We start from the raw sequence: 17830 nt of genomic DNA, 5'->3' as shown, positions 1-17830 counted from the left end.
TTAAGATGCCTAGACAGCATCTTAAAAAGTAGAGACATCACCTTGCCAACAAAGGTCCGTATAGTAAAAGCCATGGTTTTCCCAGTAGTGATGTATGGAAGTGAGAGCTGGACCATCAAGAAGGCTGATCGCCAAAGAATGGATGCTTTTGAATTCTGGTGCTGGAGGAGACTCTTGAGAGTCCCATGGACTGCAAGAAGATCAAACCTATCCATTCTGAAGGAGATCAGCCCTGAGTGCTCACTGGAAGGACAGATCCTGAAGCTGAGGCTCCAAGACTTTGGCCACCTCATGAGAAGAGAAGACTCCCTAGAAAAGACCCTGATGTTGGGAAAGATGGAGGGCACAAGGAGAAGGGGACGACAGAGGACGAGATGGTTGGATAGTGTCTTCGAAGCTACAGACATGGGTCTGGCCAAACTGCGGGAGGCAGTGGAGGACAGGGGTGCCTGGCGTGCTCTAGTCCATGGGGTCACGAAGAGTCGGACACGACTAAACAACTAAACATCAAACAAGAATATGTTTGGTTGGCACGCTTATTTATGGCAGGATAAAACTAAAACACACAAGAGCTCTATGAATCAGGTTATTCAGAAAATCCTTTTTACTGTATGGGATAAATATAATAATCCGCTGGAAAGAAAAACACCTCTTTGGCTTCCACCCACAAAAGCAACAGCTTTTTAAAAAATGCAATATGGAAGAAGCAATGGGCAACTTACAGAGATCTTTTGGACTTTTCGGAAGAAGAAATAAAACTGAATAAACAGGATGAGGTGGGAGGTGTGATGGCAGATTGGTTTCAATACCATCAAATCATCTTGTTTGGACAAGATAAAGGGAGAGGTTTTTGGACTGAAAGTTCACAGTTTGAAAGAGATATTATGGCGAGGAAAGAAAAAGTGTTTCCCAAATTTCAGGTAGAAAATTGTCCAATCTGAAGAAATGTGCATGCAAACGAAAGCTCATCCCCAGAACAAACTTAGTTGGTCTCTTAGGTACTACTGAACAATTTTCAAAAAAAACTTTCCAAAATGTATGAGATACTATTAGAATGGGAAGCAAAATAAAACTGGTAAAATCTGCAATGATACACTTGGCCAGAAATTTAGGTCATAATTAGAGCTGGGCTTGATGTTAATGTGCTAACTCTTTCCTAATATTTGAGCTGACATCATATCGCAAATCCAATGTGTATAAGGACTAGGAAATATCTGATTTTCAATATCGTGATAACTCGTCAGCTAACAGTTGCAATGTTCTCACCAGCTAAACCTCACAATATGAGCTGCTAAACGTTGCCATGTTATCAGCAGCTAAAGATTGCAATCAGGGTGGATATAATCAATGATTTTTTTAAAAAAATTAAAATCGGATTTTTTTATTTAAATCAGATTTTTTTTAATCAGAATTTTTAAAAAAATAAAATGCTTTTAGAGGAAAAAGTCTATCTAAAGATAGTTTTATATTTAATTACATTATAGTCCAAAGGCTATTCATCAGGAAATAAGGATATCTTTTTAATTATCTAGCATGAGGCTTTATATGGAATATTTAATTTTTGGGGTAAATGAATTCCATTAATCCATTCACAATGTCATGCTCTTCCAGAGGTTTTTGTAAGATTATTTGGGGAAGTTTTTCTAAAGAGACGATATTGTCACAGATGCTTGTTTTTGCCATTCTCAAAAGTGTGAATTTGTGTATCTGCAGAGATAACATGCCTTTTCTTCACAGGAAAAATGTTATAAAATAAACATACAGAGTTGACGGAAAACCTTAATCCCATGTTCCAGTGCAGAATTATATACACAGAATCAACCCCTTAAATGCTGAGTTCTAAGAGGTTCAATGAACAGATGGTTTGCAGTGGAAGAGATCTGCACAAGTAGCTAAGTGTGAAGCAGTAAAAATGAAAGTGCAACCTTGTGAGCAGAATACTCCACACATCTTGGGGTCTTTGTGTAATAATTGTGCAAGTCAGACTTGAGGCAAGTGCTGAAGGCTCTTCAGGGCTGGCAACCTCTTCCCAATCCCACTGGGTTCCAACAACCGCACTAACACTTAACTGTACAGAATAGGCACCTGGATGCAGAAGCCAATCCAAAGGGGTGGCTGGTAGTGGAGATGGTGAAATGCTTAAGTTCCGAGTTTTTCATGCGCGCTAAAACTCAGTCTGCTTGGTTGTTTTTTTTTATATATATAAAAAATCTTTTTACCAACATGCTATAATATTGTTTTAGTTAAATAAATTGTTTAAGTTGTTACTAAGGAAATGATTATTTTTCTCTTTCCAATAAATTACAGCAGAAATGTTGTCCAAATATAGACAGTAAACTTATTAAACCTCAGAATGATTTCATAATTAGCTGTCTGTGTATTTCTAATAGTGTAACCAAATCAGAAATTTTTGATTTAAATAGAATCATACTGACTAGTGATTTACCATAAATTGTGATTGAAATCAATTTGACTTATATCAAATTCACCCTGATTGCAATCTACCACAACGTCTGAACTAAGGCTGGAACTATACAGAGGCGAAAAGGACAATGTCCTGGCAGCTGCTACTACTTAGGGGTCTGAAAGGGATAAATGGAAATATTATCAATCCTCACACACTCAGTTTCATCAGCAGGGAAGCCAAGATGCATCCTAGCAGGACTTTTGGGTTTGGGCTAGGCTACCAAATGGTGGTATTCAGGACAATCCAAAGTATGGAGATAAGTCCTAGTGAATGCAGATGATCTGGGACAGCCAACACCCTCAGCAGGGAGGCTGGGTGATGGGGGTGGGGGTCAGTGGTCTGGAAGGGGAGGGGTCTCTGTCGAGGCTCCTCCCCTTCCTTTAACCCTTCCCTGGACTCCCTCTCTCCCTTTCCCCAGCCAGGCGCCCCACGACCCCAGGGAGAATGGGGGGCCTCAGCCCCACCCCCAGCCCTGCTTGGGCTCCTCCTTCCCCTTCCCGCCAGGGCAGCTGAGCCTCTCTCGGCCCCCCAGGAAGGAGGAAGGGGAGTCTGGCGGGGCTGCTGCTGCCCAGGAGACCTTGCAGGTCTTGGGTCCCCCCTTCCCCCCCCCTGGGTCGGGGCCTGGATCGGGGCCCCTGTCGACGGGCCCCAGGGAGGGAGGGCGCTCTCCTTGCGGGGGGGTCTCTTCCTCCTCCTCCCCCCTTGTCCCCCCCTTCTCTCCCTCCCCCTTTACCTCTTGGTCCTCCGCCTCCCTGGCTCCGGATTAGTCCGCTCTCCTTGTCTGCAACAGAAATGGCGGCGGGGGGGGGGCGACGGGGGGAGGGGGGCTCTTCAGCGACGCCCCTCCTCCTCCTCCTTTCCCTCTCTGGCCACTTCCGGCGCCTTTCCCGACGCCACTTCCGGCGCCTTTCCCGACGCGCGTGTCCCTAGAGCCACGTCTGCAAGAGCAGCCCCCCCTCCCTGTGTCCGGAGGGGAAGGCGAGGGGGCGGCGCTGCCTCTGGCCTCCTGCTCTGGGGGCTCCATGGGGACCCGGCCCCCGCCCCCCCCAACTGGGCCAGTGGAGGCCGGGGGGGGAGGATCTCCTTCTGGGCCTCCTTCTGCAGGCCAAGCCCTCCGCCGGGGTCCTTCTGCAGGCAGAGCAAGGGCTTCGCCCCCTGACAGCCCAGCCCAGCTTCCAACACCAGCCCCTCCCCCCCCCCTGGATGGAGAGGTGTTCTGGAGTGTGGCCTTGTCACTCCCATGCAACACCACAACAGTCCTGTGAGAGGAAGGGGGGGGGAGCATTTCTGCAGGCTGATGTCCATCCATCCAGCTGCCCAGGCCCCAGCACCTCCCCCTAAGAGGGAAGGGTCCCAGTCTTGAAATCCCCCCTTCCTGCTGGAGATGAGGCAGTGAGGGACTCCAGACAGAGAGAGGCGCCCTTGCTCTGGAATTCCCTCGCCAGCAGGGAGACTTCAAAAGCCCCCCCCCCCATGCCTCCCCCTTCCCTCATTTACTAGGGAGACTTCTCATCTTGTGGTTTGGTCATTTCAAATCCAGTTTTTCTCTCTTTTAATACTGTTGTTGGTTTCCTTGTTTAAATTATTCTGTTCACGACTGATATTTCACATAGCATTTGTGAATGCAAAGCAATTCTGGCTCTTATAATCCCTGCAGGGTATTAAGTGTTGTTCTAACCTCCCTATTGCAGGTGGAAAGAGGAATGTGGGGCTTGCTTATAATATCTTAGGGTGGCAGGATTAAGATTTGGGACTGGGACTTTCAGATTCAGAGCCACTTTTCGCATGAGATTTCTTCCAACTATTGGAGGAAAGTATGTCTGAGGTTTATGACAGAAATATAATAATTACGGGTGAATTTAGTAGGATCACAGGACTATGACAGAACACTGAGGGAAAGTGTCTCAAAAGAAGGCAAAATACCAAATACTTTTTTGATATGGTTACAACAATGGATCTACTAGATCAGGGGTCAGCAGACTTTTTCAGCAGGGGGCCGGTCCACTGTCCCTCAGACCTTGTTGGGGGCCGGACTATATTTTGGGGGGAAATGAGCGATTTTGGCCCACCTGCAAAGAGGCCTGAAGATGTTTGGCTTTACCTGTCCCAGTTGTCATCCCAATAGCCCCAGTTGGGTTTCTCCAGCCAGGTGCCAGGGCAGGGCATGAGGCTGCGTTGGCCGGAGAAGACAGAAGCAGCAGCCCCGGCGTAGCCACGGACGGAGGCAGGGGAACCGGGTCGTTGCTGGAGCTTTTACCCACCAACTGCTGCTGCTTCCAAACCCGCAAGCGGCAGCTGCGCCGCTGCAACAAACCGCCTGAACGCCATGGGAGGAATGAAGGAGGGAGGGGGTGACGAAGAAAGCGCATGAGGAAGCGGCACGGAGAAGGGGCACAGAAAAGGAAGGAAGGGCAGAGTGAGGGAGAAGGAGGAGGAGCAAGAGGAAAATGCAGCAGCAGCCGGCAGCCAGCGTCACACCCCCTTCCCAGCGCCACCCTTCTGAGGCAGGCAGGCGGGTGAGCCGACTCCCCCCGTTGATGGCACCCGGTGTGGGACAAGATTGCTCCTCCCTCAGGAGAAAAGCGCCGCCGTGTGAGGGAGAGGGAAAGAACGTGCATTCTGGCAATCCACGTGGCGATTCCCGGACCGTCCGCAGGCCGGATCTAGAAGGCAATCGCACCTGATCCGGCCCACAGGCCTTAGTTTGCCAACCCAGATGCTTGGAGATTCAGACCCCCTTTAGAACAAGAGTAAACATGTTCTTCTGATTCAAAGGATTCTGCGGGAAGAAGAAACATGATCTGGATATTGAAGGGACTGCCTACAGGATTAAAGACTGGAGAGATCCAGCCAAGAACTATATCAGATCAAAACTCACCATGGATGATAATGAGGGGTGAAAAGAGTTCATTGTATAGATGGAGACTAAATAAGGGTTTATTTGAAAAACACTGAATTACAACATATTCCAATTACGTTAGAGTATCAAAAAATGTTAAAAACATTTGGAAATATAGGGGAGGATGAAACTTTCACTTTTACGAAGGATTTCAACCATAAAGAGAAATGTTTTACCTAAGATACTGTTTTTATTCTAAATGATACCAATAATAAATAATACAAGCTTCTTTAACGAATGGCAAAGAGATATTTCATGATTACTCTGGCAGGGGGAAAACACCAAGAATAAACTATAAAATTTCGATAGATACTAAAAATAGAGGTGGCTTCGCACTGCTAGATTTTCTACTATGAGGCAGCCTCTTTGTGTTGGTTAAAAGAATGGATATCGTTGGACAACACACTATTGCTGGATTCTCAGTGGAATCTCGGTTGTAGAATGCTTCAGAAGTTGAACGTTTGGGGCTTTCAAACGCCAAGAATCCAGAGGTGAATGCTTCCATTTTTGAACGCAATTTGTAAATAAAATTATATACAGTGGTGCCTCAGGTTAAGTACTTAATTCGTTCCGGAGGTCCGTTCTTAACCTGAAGCACCACTTTAGCTAATGGGGCCTCCTGCTGCTGCTCCGCCGCTGGAGCACGGTTTCTGTTCTCGTCCTGAAGCAAAGTTCTTAACCTGAAGCACTATTTCTGGGTTAGCAGAGTCTGTAACCTGAAGCGTATGTAACACGAGGTACCACTGTATTAATAAAATTATCTATATATAAAGCAATCGAAACACTTCCCACACTGTTGGGTTGAAATAAGCGAAAGACGAATGGCAAGCTGTCATACAGGAGGCATCTCTCGAGCATGTCTCGGAGAGTCCCTTTATTGAATATTACAGCATTTCCACATATGTGCTTGTTGCTGATTGGTTAACATGAATACAATGCAAGGGTTGAATATAGGTATTAATCATCAATAGATTAAAGGGTGGGAAAGGGAACACAGAATTGGACAGGCGTGAAACCTCCTTATAAAACTATTAACTAGTGATTGAGTATCAAGACCTAAACTATTACTAATGATTGATTTTGCATGACATGAAAGAACATAACAATCGCGTTCCGTAGATGTGGTCAAAAATGCGTCAAGAACAGGTCAGGGTACTGAACTCAATGTGAACTGATCGGAACATTCCCAGACCCATGCGTAGAGGCAAAAACATCCCAGCATCCATCCCAGCACCACACTCCTTCCATTCAAACCATTTTAGATTTTTCAGTTTGTGGATTGTAGGGTTTCAACTCTTAAAGCTTTTCCTCCTTGCGAGTCCATTGATGGTTTCTAAGAACATCAGGACTGAACCTCTATGTACGCTCCATATATGTAAGTGGTTTTCCCTTTTTCAGTTCGCTGATGTTTGCTAAGGTTTCCACTTCTATTGACGCTCTTTCCACACTCCATACATTTATTTGCTTTTCTCCGAGTGAGTCTGTTGATGTCGTCTAAGTTTCCTGTGTGTGAAATTAGGGTTCCACTCTGAAACTCTTTCAACTCTCCATACATTTAAATGGTTTCTCCCGTGTGAGTCCGTTGATGTCTTCTAACATTTCCAACATTGGTGAAGCCCTTTCCACACTCCTTACATTTAAATGGTTTCTCCCCTGTGTGAGTTTGATGATGGATACTAAGTGCTGTACCATCAATAAAGCTCTTTCCACATTCCATGCATTTAAATGGTTTCTCCCCTGTGTGAGTCCGTTGATGTTTTCTAAGTGTTCCACTGCGATTGAAGCTCTTTCCACACTCGGTGCATTTAAATGGTTTCTCCCCAGTGTGAGTTCGATGATGGGTTCTCAGCTCTCTTCTCTCAATAAAACTCTTTCCACATTCCATGCATTTTAAAGGTTTTTCCCCTGAGTGAGTCCATTGATGTCTTCTTACTGCTCTATTAGTAGTGAAGCTCTTTCCACACTCCTTACATTCAAATGGTTTTTCCCCTGTGTGAGTCCGTTGATGGATTCTAAGTGTTCCACGATCAAGGAAGTTCTTACCGCAATCCATGCAATTAAATGGTTTCTCCCCTGTGTGAGTCCGTTGATGGATTCTAAGGCTTCTGCTAGTAGTGAAGCTTTTTCCACAATCCATACATTCAAATGGTTTCTCCCCTGTGTGAGTTTGATGATGGATACTAAGTGCTGTACCATCAATAAAGCACTTTCCACATTCCATGCATTTAAATGGTTTCTCCCCTGTGTGAGTCCGTTGATGTTTTCTCAGTGTTTCACTGTGACTGAATCTCTTTCCACAATCCATACATTTATATGGTTTTTCCCCTGTGTGAGTTCGAAGATGGTTTCTAAGTGTTCTACTAACAGTGAAGCTCTTCTCACACAGGATACATTTAAATGGTTTTTCCCCAGTGTGAGTTTTATGATGAATATTCAGTCCTCTCTTTGTACTGAAACTCTTTCCACACTCCAAACATTTAAATGGTTTCTCCCGTGTGAATCCGTTGATGGATTCTAAGGTGTCTACTTTGACTGAAGCTCTTTACACATTCCATGCATTTGAATGGTTTCTCGCCCGTGTGTGTCTGTTGATGTTTTCTAAATGTTCCACTATCGGTGAAGCTCTTTCCACACTCCATACATTTATATGGTTTTTCTCCTGTGTGGGTTCGTTGATGGTTTCTAAGGTGTCCAATCTGACTGAAGCTCTTTCCACACTCCTTACATTTATATGGTTTCTCCCCCGTGTGAGTGTGTTTATGTATACGAAGGTTTGAGCTCCAACCAAAGCTTTTTCCACACTCCATGCATTTAAATGGTTTCTCTCCTGTGTGAGTCCATTGATGTTTTCCAAGTGTTCCACTGTCAGTGAAACTCTCTATAAAAAAATCTCAGTAATACCTCGCTTCCAACTCTTTATACTTTGTAAAATGTAGCTTGTTACCGAGGATATTCCTTCCCCTCACAAGCGGTTACTTTCTTGCTCTTTCATTCACGTCTGCCAGCTTTTCGCTTTACTCCTTTATCAATCTTACCGCCAGTAATGAATTCCTCCTTCTTTTGCCTTTAAATTTCTTTCTCCGCTGGGTACTTCTTTTGCTTTTGCTTTCTCTCCTCCGCTTTCAGCTTTCTGCTTTCTGCTGAGCTTTAGAGCTATTTCCCAGCTTTTCCTCTGTTGTCGGAGGTCCGCCGCTTTCACTCGGAGCCTGAGGCTTCACAGCATGGAGTCTGATACTTCCCTCTTCTCGCTGCGGCTCCAGCCTTGTTAAACGCCGGCAACATAGGCGAGCACACGCAGCCTTGCTGGGTATATTGACCAACAGGATATCCCACCTGTGGTTAGGGGTTCACGGAGCCTTCGTGACCCCTCTGAGACCCCCACGCTGTTCGAGGCTTCTCAGACGAGTTGCCTCGCGCTCCTTCCCGTGGCCGCAGCGTCCCGGGAGTCCCTTTTTTTTCCTAGCAGGGGAGTGCAGCTATCGTACACCCCTGACCGAAGAACGGCATACCCCCTCCATCCGGGATGGCCGTCCTCCTCCACCGAACGCGCAGCTTCGGGAGGGACGCACATGGAGCGGTGAGGGAGGAAGGGGACACCCGCCTAGCCAGCCAGATCAGCCGAATCAACCCTGGCGATCAATGGGGTGACAGATGTCGCAGCCAGATCCCCCTGACATCCGTTGATGCTTTCCAAGCGTTCCACTCTCAGTGAAGCTCTTTCCACACTCCATGCATTTAAATGGTTTCTCACCTGTGAGTGCGTTGATGAATTCTGAGGTTTCCACTAGTAGTGAAGCTCTTTCCACATTCCATGCATTTAAATGGTTTCTCCCCTGTGTGACTCCATTGATGAATTCTAAGGTGTCCACTCTGACTGAAGCTCTTTCCACACTCCATGCATTTAGAATCATAGAATCATAGAGTTGGAAGAGACCACAAGGGCCATCGAGTCCAACCCCCTGCCAAGCAGGAAACACCATCAGAGCACTCCTGACATATGGTTGTCAAGCCTCTGCTTAAAGACCTCCAAAGAAGGAGACTCCACCACTCTCCTTGGCAGCAAATTCCACTGTCAAACAGCTCTTACTGTCAGGAAGTTCTTCCTAATGTTTAGGTGGAATCTTCTTTCTTGTAGTTTGGATCCATTGCTCCGTGTCCGCTTCTCTGGAGCAGCAGAAATGGTTTCTCCCCAGTGTGACTCCGTTGATGAATTCTAAGGTGCCCACTCTGACTGAAGCTCTTTCCACACTCCATGCACTTAAATGGTTTCTCCCCTGTGTGACTCCGTTGATGAATTCTAAGGTGTCCACTCCCACTGAAGCTCTTTCCACACTCCATGCATTTAAATGGTTTCTCCCCTGTGTGACTCCGTTGATGAATTCTAAGGTGTCCACTCTGACTGAAGCTCTTTCCTCACTCCATGCATTTAAATGATTTCTCCCCTGTGTGACTCCGTTGATGAATTCTAAGTTTTCCACTCTCAGTGAAGCTCTTTCCACACTCCATGCATTTAAATGGTTTCTCCCCAGTGTGACTCCGTTGATGAATTCTAAGGTGTCCACTCTGACTGAAGCTCTTTCCACACTCCATGCATTCAAATGGTTTCTCCCCAGTGTGACTCCGTTGATGAATTCTAAGGTGTCCACTCCCACTGAAGCTCTTTCCACACTCCATGCATTTAAATGGTTTCTCCCCTGTGTGACTCCGTTGATGAATTCTAAGGTATCCACTCTGAGTGAAACTCTTTCCACATTCCATGCATTCAAATGGTTTCTCCCCTGTGTGACTCCGTTGATGAATTCTAAGGTGTCCACTCTGACTGAAGCTCTTTCCACACTCCATGCATTCAAATGGTTTCTCCCCTGTGTGACTCCGTTGATGAATTCTAAGGTCTCCACTCTGACTGAAGCCCTTTCCACACTCCATGCATTTAAATGGTTTCTCCCCCGTGTGAGTCCGTTGATGAATTCTAAGTTTTCCATTCTCAGTGAAGCTCTTTCCACACTCCATGCATTTAAATGGTTTCTCCCCCGTGTGAGTCCATTGATGAATTCTAAGGTATCCACTCTGAGTGAAACTCTTTCCACATTCCATGCATTCAAATGGTTTCTCCCCCGTGTGAGTCCGTTGATGAATTCTAAGGTCTCCACTCTGACTGAAGCTCTTTCCACACTCCATGCATTTAAATGATTTCTCCCCTGTGTGACTCCGTTGATGAATTCTAAGGTGTCCACTTTGACTGAAGCTCTTTCCACACTTCATGCATTCAAATGGTTTCTCCCCCGTGTGAGTCCGTTGATGAATTCTAAGTTTTCCATTCTCAGTGAAGCTCTTTCCACACTCCATGCATTTAAATGGTTTCTCCCCCGTGTGAGTCCGTTGATGAATTCTAAGGTCTCCACTCTGACTGAAACTCTTCCCACACTCCATACTTTCAAATTGTTTCTCCTCTCTCTTTTCACAATCCATGAATTTATCTGGTTTCTTTGTTATTCCCATTGGACATGGCCCTCCAGAATTTTGACTGCCTTCTCCATTGTCTTCTTTCAACAGGGAGGAGCGGGGGGAAAGGAAACCTAGGAAGAGAAAAAAGGAATATTACACACATCAATTAGCACCTGCTCTTATTTTGACATCTCGTACATTCTTTCCTGTCCTCCATATGAAATTTTTCGGAAAGACAGATGAAATAATGTTAAATAATGGTAATGCATCATCAGCCTTTCCTAACCTTTAATTAAGCATTAATGAAGCAGCATTATCTTAGAATACAGTTTAACTGTGGGCTTTACGTTTGATAAAAATTGGTTTATCACAGGAAAGGGAGCTGCTCTATGTTCCATGAACCTGGCCAATATTCATCAGGGTCCTAAGTTCATCATGAAGTTCTTCATCCGCTGCACTATAATCCTCCACCCCTTGGGCCACATTTTGTCCCCTTCGACCTCTAGATGTTTATTAATCACCTGCAGAGTCCCTTTGGCCTCAGGAGGTCCATACTGACCATTTTGGGAGACCCATATGTAAGTCTAGTGACAAGGCTTGGTGCTTGTGGTCGGTTGAAGGAGTGTTCAGTTGGAGAATGTTCTTGGGGTTGGACCTCCATCTCTCAGCCTTGCATTCTTGAATGGAGAGAGCTGGAGAGGCAGAAGGAAAGCAGCTGGAGCCTGACTGCTGGGAAGGCCAGATTGAGACACCCACCCCAATTATGATTTATAATAATTATATGCCACCGAGTCTCGCACCCGCCTCCTGACACTGGCTTATCTTAGCGGAGATTCCCTGTCCAGGCCTCTCTCACTGTTCTTCCTCCTTTGCCCTGGGTGGCCAAGGGCTTCCGGATATTCTAGCTCTGCTCCAACTGGGAATTATTTATTAAATTGTTATACCTCTCTTCATCTGAATATCACAAGATAAAAATATGTGTTACACTGAAAAAGGTGAGTATTAAAGGTGAATAACACTGGCCAGAGTGGTGCATGCTCTGGTCATCTCCCGCTTGGACTACTGCAATGCGTTTACGTGGGGCTACCTTTGAAGGTGACTCGGAAACTACAACTAATCCAGAATGCGGCAGCTAGACTGGTGACTGGCAGCGGCCGCCAATACCATATAACACCGGTCTTGAAAGACCTACATTGGCTCCCAATGTGTTGGTGCTGACCTTTAAAGCCCTAAATGGCCTCGGTCCAGTATACCTGAAGGAGCGTCTCCACCCCTATCATTCTGCCCGGACACTGAGGTCCAGTGCCGAGGGCCGAGGGCCTTCTGGCGGTTCCCTCATTGCGAGAAGCAAAGCTACAGGGAACCAGGCAGAGGGCCTTCTCGGTAGTGGTGCCCGCCCTGTGGAACGCCCTTCCAGCAGATGTCAAAGCGATAAACAACTACCTGACATTCAGAAGACATCTTAAGGCAGCCCTGTTCAGGGAATTTTTTAACGTGTGATATTTTACTGTATTTTTGGTTTCTATGGAAGCCACCCAGAGTGGCTGGGGAGGCCCAGCCAGATGGGCGGGGTATAAATAATAAATTATAATTATAATTATAATTATGATTGTTGGAAAGAAAAGAAAGAAGAAGGAAACCCGTGGTGTGTCCTCCTGAATGTAATATAATAATAATAATAATAATAATAATAATAATAATAATAATAATAATAATAATGTGTAAAGAAGAAACCAATCTTCAAATCAGTTTCATATTCCCTGGCTGTATTTCTCAGCCATGATTGTGACTCAGAATCTTAGCCACACTTTATTCTAGAACAGTGTTTCCCAACCTTTTTTGGGCAAAGGCACACTTGTTTCATGAAAAAAATCTCGAGGCACACCACCATTACAGCCCCGTGACGTCAGCGCGCAGCGTCACGCCGGGAGGGACATGAATTGCTAGCAAATTACATAATCACCTCCTTGAGGGCTGGCTCATCTTCTCCGAAGGCAGAACCCCATTAATTAACAGCACAGACTCACACCATAGCCAAGACGAGGGGGGAAAACCTCAGTCATGCAGTCATGCACATGTGGGGGCTAAATGAGGACGAAGACCGGGCAGAGAGCAGGGTTCAAATCACCCCACCTGGCCAGGACAATCCCTGGGAGCTCCCTTGGGCCACTCGCCTGACCCACCTCGCAGGGCTGTTGTTGCGAGGATAACATGGGGAGAACCACGCGCACCCCCGGGAGCTCCTTGGAGGAGAAAGCGGGCGATGAATGCAATGCACGAAATATATGAGAGGCGACCAGGTTTTGCAGGTGAGGGGCCCCCGCCAGCCTCCGCTTCCAACACCCGGCGCAACGACGCCGAAGTTTCCCCCCGGGCTCGGCTCGGGGAGCAGCGCTGCTCCTCCCCCGGCTCCCCTTCGCCCTCCCGGCTCTCTCTGCCGCCCACTGGGGACCCCCCTCACCTGCCAAGTCCGGAGCGCCGGTGGAAGTTGCATGCATGCATGCAGGGCGCCGCGTTGCCATTGCATTGCACTGCACTCCATGCAACGCCTGCACGCATGCATTGCCTTGCACGCCCGCCAAGGGGTCTCCCCGCGGTCCGATGCGTCCCCTCCGGCGCGGATGCAGCATTGCAAAAATAAACACACACACCCCGACGCAGCCCTACCTGGGGGGCAGCCTCCGCCTCCGCCGCTCCGCCTCCGCGGGGATCCCCGGGCTCCATCCTGCCGCCCGATCTCCGCGGGGGCGCAGGCAGGCTGCGCGGGGTCTGTGCGGAAGAGCCCCTGCCCGCCCGGCCGCCATGCTCATTCCATGGCCGGGAGAAGAGCGCTTCAAACAAAACGCCCGGCCCGCCAGGCCACGCTGGGAAACGTAGTTCGCGCACCCCGCGCAGGCGCGGAGCCCAAGGGCGAGGGGACTGTGGATCCCGGCAGCCCCCGCACCGGGGACAGAGGGGGAGAGGCCGGGTGCAGGGATGGAGGGACGGGTGGGCGAGCGAGTGAGTGGCAGCCGCCAAGCCTTGGCCGAGAGCCAGGAAGGGCCTCCCCGGAGGAGGAGGAGGAGGAGGAGGAGGGAGGCGCAGAGAGGGAGGGAGGGAGGGAACCCCAGGGGTCATCTAGTGACGGCGCCCCAATCGAAAATTTGACTTAAAAAAAAAATCTTTCGGATTTTTTAATTTTTCCCGCGGCACACCAGGCAACATCTCGCGGCACACTAGTGTGCCGCGGAACAGTGGTTGGGAAACACTGTTCTAGAATATCAACTGGATCTCTTTGTAATAGGAGCCAGACGTCCCTGGGATTTCATCCAGACATTCCTTTAGTGTGGGCAGCAGCAGCGGAGGAAGGAAGGAATTAACATTGGGGGCAAACCACTTCCTTCAGAAGGTCTTCCCCAGCGGCCAGCAGGGTTGATAAACTGCTCAGTGTGGACACCTTGGATTTATAGTGTTAGGGTCTGGATACCAATCATAATCCCTTGGAAATGTCTCAAGATCCCTTAAGATCCAGTTCCACCAACTCCCACGTAACACTGCGCCCTAGAGGAACCTTCTGTGCTGAGTTGAGGCATCTCTTGTGGAGTTTGGAACTGACAAGGTTAAAACTCCGTGGTGTCCTGTATCTGGATCTGGGAGGAGCTGGGAGGAGCTCGATGCAGAGAAGTGCGTCACAGGATGTTGTTCTGACGCTCTTCAGATCTGTCTCTGCAACGGACAGAGAAGCAGCTCAGCTTAGAAGCTGCTGTGAGTGTGCTTTTGGACAGCAGAGGGAAATGGCCGAAGTTTCCGATGGTGTCTGATGGATTTATTACTCTGTAAATAAAGCTACTGGAGATAAGAACGGACTGTCTTTGGACTTGATTTATCCCTTTATCTCACACGGAAGCAGGACCGCTGCTACTCTGCATTTCTTTGGCCAGGTCAGCAGAGCCTACGGCGATGAAGCGCTGCCTGGACCCAAAGATTTATTTCCGCAAATCTCTGGTCCTCCAGATGTGGTTGGACTCAAAGTACCACCTGCCCAAGCAAGGATGGCCCATGGCCAGGGAGGATGGGAGTCTTATCTGGGGGGACACACTTTCCCCTTTCCCCCCCCTCCTCTGAAAATGCGGAATGGGGGAGGTGGGGCACATTGACGCAAGGGGGACATTGACACACCAATAATATTTCAATATCAAGAGATGATATTCGTGTCGCGACATCCCCCAAATGTGCCTATGCATGTGTGAGTAGGAGAGTTGTGACTGCGCTGGCCGCCAGTTAGCCGTTGGCGTTTGAAGAGAGTAGGTGTGTTTTTAGCACGACCATCTAAAAATTATGTGAAATGTAAAAGTGTTCCAATACTTTTTTACGTCATTTAGTTAAGATTTAAAAATACCAAAGGTAAGTTATTCCACTCAGTAATCCGGATTACAGGTGATTTTCAAATAAGTTCAGTGGCTTTATTAACAATTGTTAGATTTTTGAAAATGTCCGTTGGCGCACTTTGATACACTAAGGGTTAGCGCCTCCAGTAATGGCTGAATTCCTCTGATCGGGAGGAACTTGCTTTGTGGAAATCTGGGTCTGGCCGCCACAGCGAAGGCGGAGACCCACTAAAAATCACAGGCGGGAGAAGCCTGTGAATGTGGGATTCAGCTGGCACCTTTTGCGCCTCCTCTACTCGCAGGGAAACCTGTTTTCAGGGATCTGGAGCGACGGGTGAGTGGCGCGGTGCTTCGAATTGACTGCTTCTTTCACGGAGTGAAGCCGCATTGCTATTGCTGGAGAGCGCTGACTTTTTCCTGTGGACAATTTGATTCTAAAACAATTACCCGTGAGTAGAACGGAAAATTGGATCTTTAAACGTCTTAATTTGGCACCGAAACGGGGAGGTTTCAAAAAGGAAGTCCGCCTCCCCTTTTTGTAAATAGACTGAAGCATAGAGGCTGCAAGTCTTGGAAAGCCTTCCGTAAAGGATTAAACTTCCATCGGTTAAAATCACTAAACCCCCCTTGGAAGCAGGAGAAGAGGGGGGAAATTTTGGATCGTGTAAGCCTGCAGGAGAGAGTGAAGAAAGTCAAATTACCACCGCTCTGAACCTGGAAACGGTCTCCTAGTAAGACCGACGTTTTGGAATTGCCCATTGAATCTGAATAGATCGTTCGTTGACAGCTAGTTAAATAAGAGAAATACATTGTTTCCATTGTCTCCCTCTGCGTTTAAAAAGGAGTAAAAGTAACTGAAAATTGAAACTAACTTTATTGTTTGAACTGTGCTTAAAAGGATTGATACAAATCGAAATTGTTTCCCTCTAGAAGAAGCTTTTGAAATTGTTACATGAGTTGAGCTGGGGGGATCTCCAGCTGCAAGATAAAAAACTGTGAGAATCTGGGACTGACCTTGGATTGTTAAGAATGTTGACAGAAGAAGCCTTAGTGGTTGCATTATGTAAGATAAATGACTCACTGGAACAGCTCCATAAGAAGACGGATGTGATGACTATAAAAATTGATAACTTGGGACAAAAAGTGACTAATTTTGGTCAAAAAGCGAACATTAATACAGAAACTATTCAGGAATCGATACAGGGATCTACTTTGACATGGCAAATTGTAGAGAAGGCGGGGGAGAAAGTTGTCGTTGTTGAACCTAAAATAGCACAAGTGGACAGGGAGAGAGCCCCAGCCTTACAGATGTAATTTGATGACTATAAGTTGATGCCTTTTATGATTGAATTTAGGGAAAGTCAGATTTTGAGGATTGGAGCCCCACTTGGACTGGAGAAGGAAAGTTGGATAGATCCCTTCATGCAGGGATTTATTGACCTCTGGGACCTGGACTTGGGTCAGGAGGAGATTGGAGTTGTGGGGACCTCCAGATTTAGAGGAACTTTGAAATACGTCCTGAAATATCTTTGGGATCTTAGTTTTAACTATGGAGATTTGGCTGAGCTGTCAAGAAGGAATAAAAACATTGCTAGGTGGGAATTTCCCCGAGATCTACTCTTCAGCATCAAAGGAAGGAAAATAAGAACAAGATCAGCAGAAGACAAAGCAAAGTGCATGTATAAATATGAAGAAGACTTGCAGAAGGGACTTGGAAAAGAGTTAAGAGCCTCGGACAGAAGATCACCAGGTTGATGGACTATATGGAATTGACGGAGATGACTGGCAGGGTCCGAGACCAGGGAGAGGAGACGGTGGGAGAAGATTGGAAAAAGTTTAAAGTTTATCTATGGAAATACAGTGGTGCCCCGCAAGACGAATGCCTCGCAAGACGGAAAACTCGCTAGACAAAAGAGTTTTCCATTTTGGAGTTGCTTCGCAAAACGAATTTCCTACGGGCTTGCTTCGCAAGACGAAAATGTATTGCGAGTTCCTGCGGGGTTTTTTTCCTTCCCCCCTTTTTCTAAGCCGCTAAGCCACTTATCCGCTAAACCACTAATAGCGCTAATCCGCTAAGCCGTCAATGGGCTTGCTTCGCAAGACGAAAAAACCGCAAGACGAAGAGACTCACGGAACGGATTCTTTTCGTCTTGCGAGGCACCACTGTAATGTAAAATTAATGAGTGTTAGGAAAATGTTGGAATGAAATTATATGGCTTTAGTAGAAATGTTATAAGGAATTAAGCATAAATACGTATTTTAGTATTAATGGAAAATAAGGTTAAAATATGTTGAGATAACTATATGACAGAAAATAGAGAAAGATGGAAAGGACTTGCTGAAATAATTTATAGAAATGGGAGGTGAGAGGAAGTCGATGAAACAAGGGAATGAAAGAGAGGGTATTGAGATGGTATGATGTGTGTTCTTTTTGAATTGTTTTTGTTGTTGTTTTGTTTAATGTGTTAATGTCGTGTTGTGTATTGTTTATATATTGTATTGTAACGTTTTTTCTTTCTTTTGTTTTTCTTTTTTTTCTTTTCTTCTCTCTTTTTTGTAAGGTTTAAAAGTAATAAATATTATTTAAAAATAAAAGATTTAAAAATACCAAAGGTAAGTTATTCCACTCAGTAATCAGGATTACAGGTGATT

General features: G+C 46.5%; 2 protein-coding genes across 3 annotated transcripts in view; one reads left to right on the top strand and one right to left on the bottom strand.

The window, feature by feature from the left end:
* The window catches only part of LOC308580709 (uncharacterized protein), a 263178-nt gene that overhangs the window by 150364 nt on the left and 94984 nt on the right, over nucleotides 1-17830 (bottom strand). The gene's annotated exons all lie outside the window — the stretch shown is intronic.
* Nucleotides 1-17830, top strand: part of LOC308581176 (uncharacterized protein) — a 270653-nt gene that overhangs the window by 201367 nt on the left and 51456 nt on the right. Inside the window, exon 1 of one of the 2 annotated variants that reach the window (XR_014004883.1) lies at nucleotides 9982-10088. The exons of the other annotated variant lie outside the window; for it this stretch is intronic. The gene's annotated coding sequence lies outside the window, so the exon portion shown is untranslated. Of the gene's footprint in view, nucleotides 1-9981; nucleotides 10089-17830 lie in introns of those variants that run through there. 2 annotated transcript variants of the gene reach the window in all.

Source organism: Podarcis bocagei (assembly GCF_964188305.1).
Source record: "Podarcis bocagei genome assembly, chromosome: 2".
Classification (NCBI taxonomy): Eukaryota; Metazoa; Chordata; class Lepidosauria; order Squamata; family Lacertidae; genus Podarcis; species Podarcis bocagei.
This window is presented reverse-complemented; position numbering and strand designations above follow the sequence as displayed.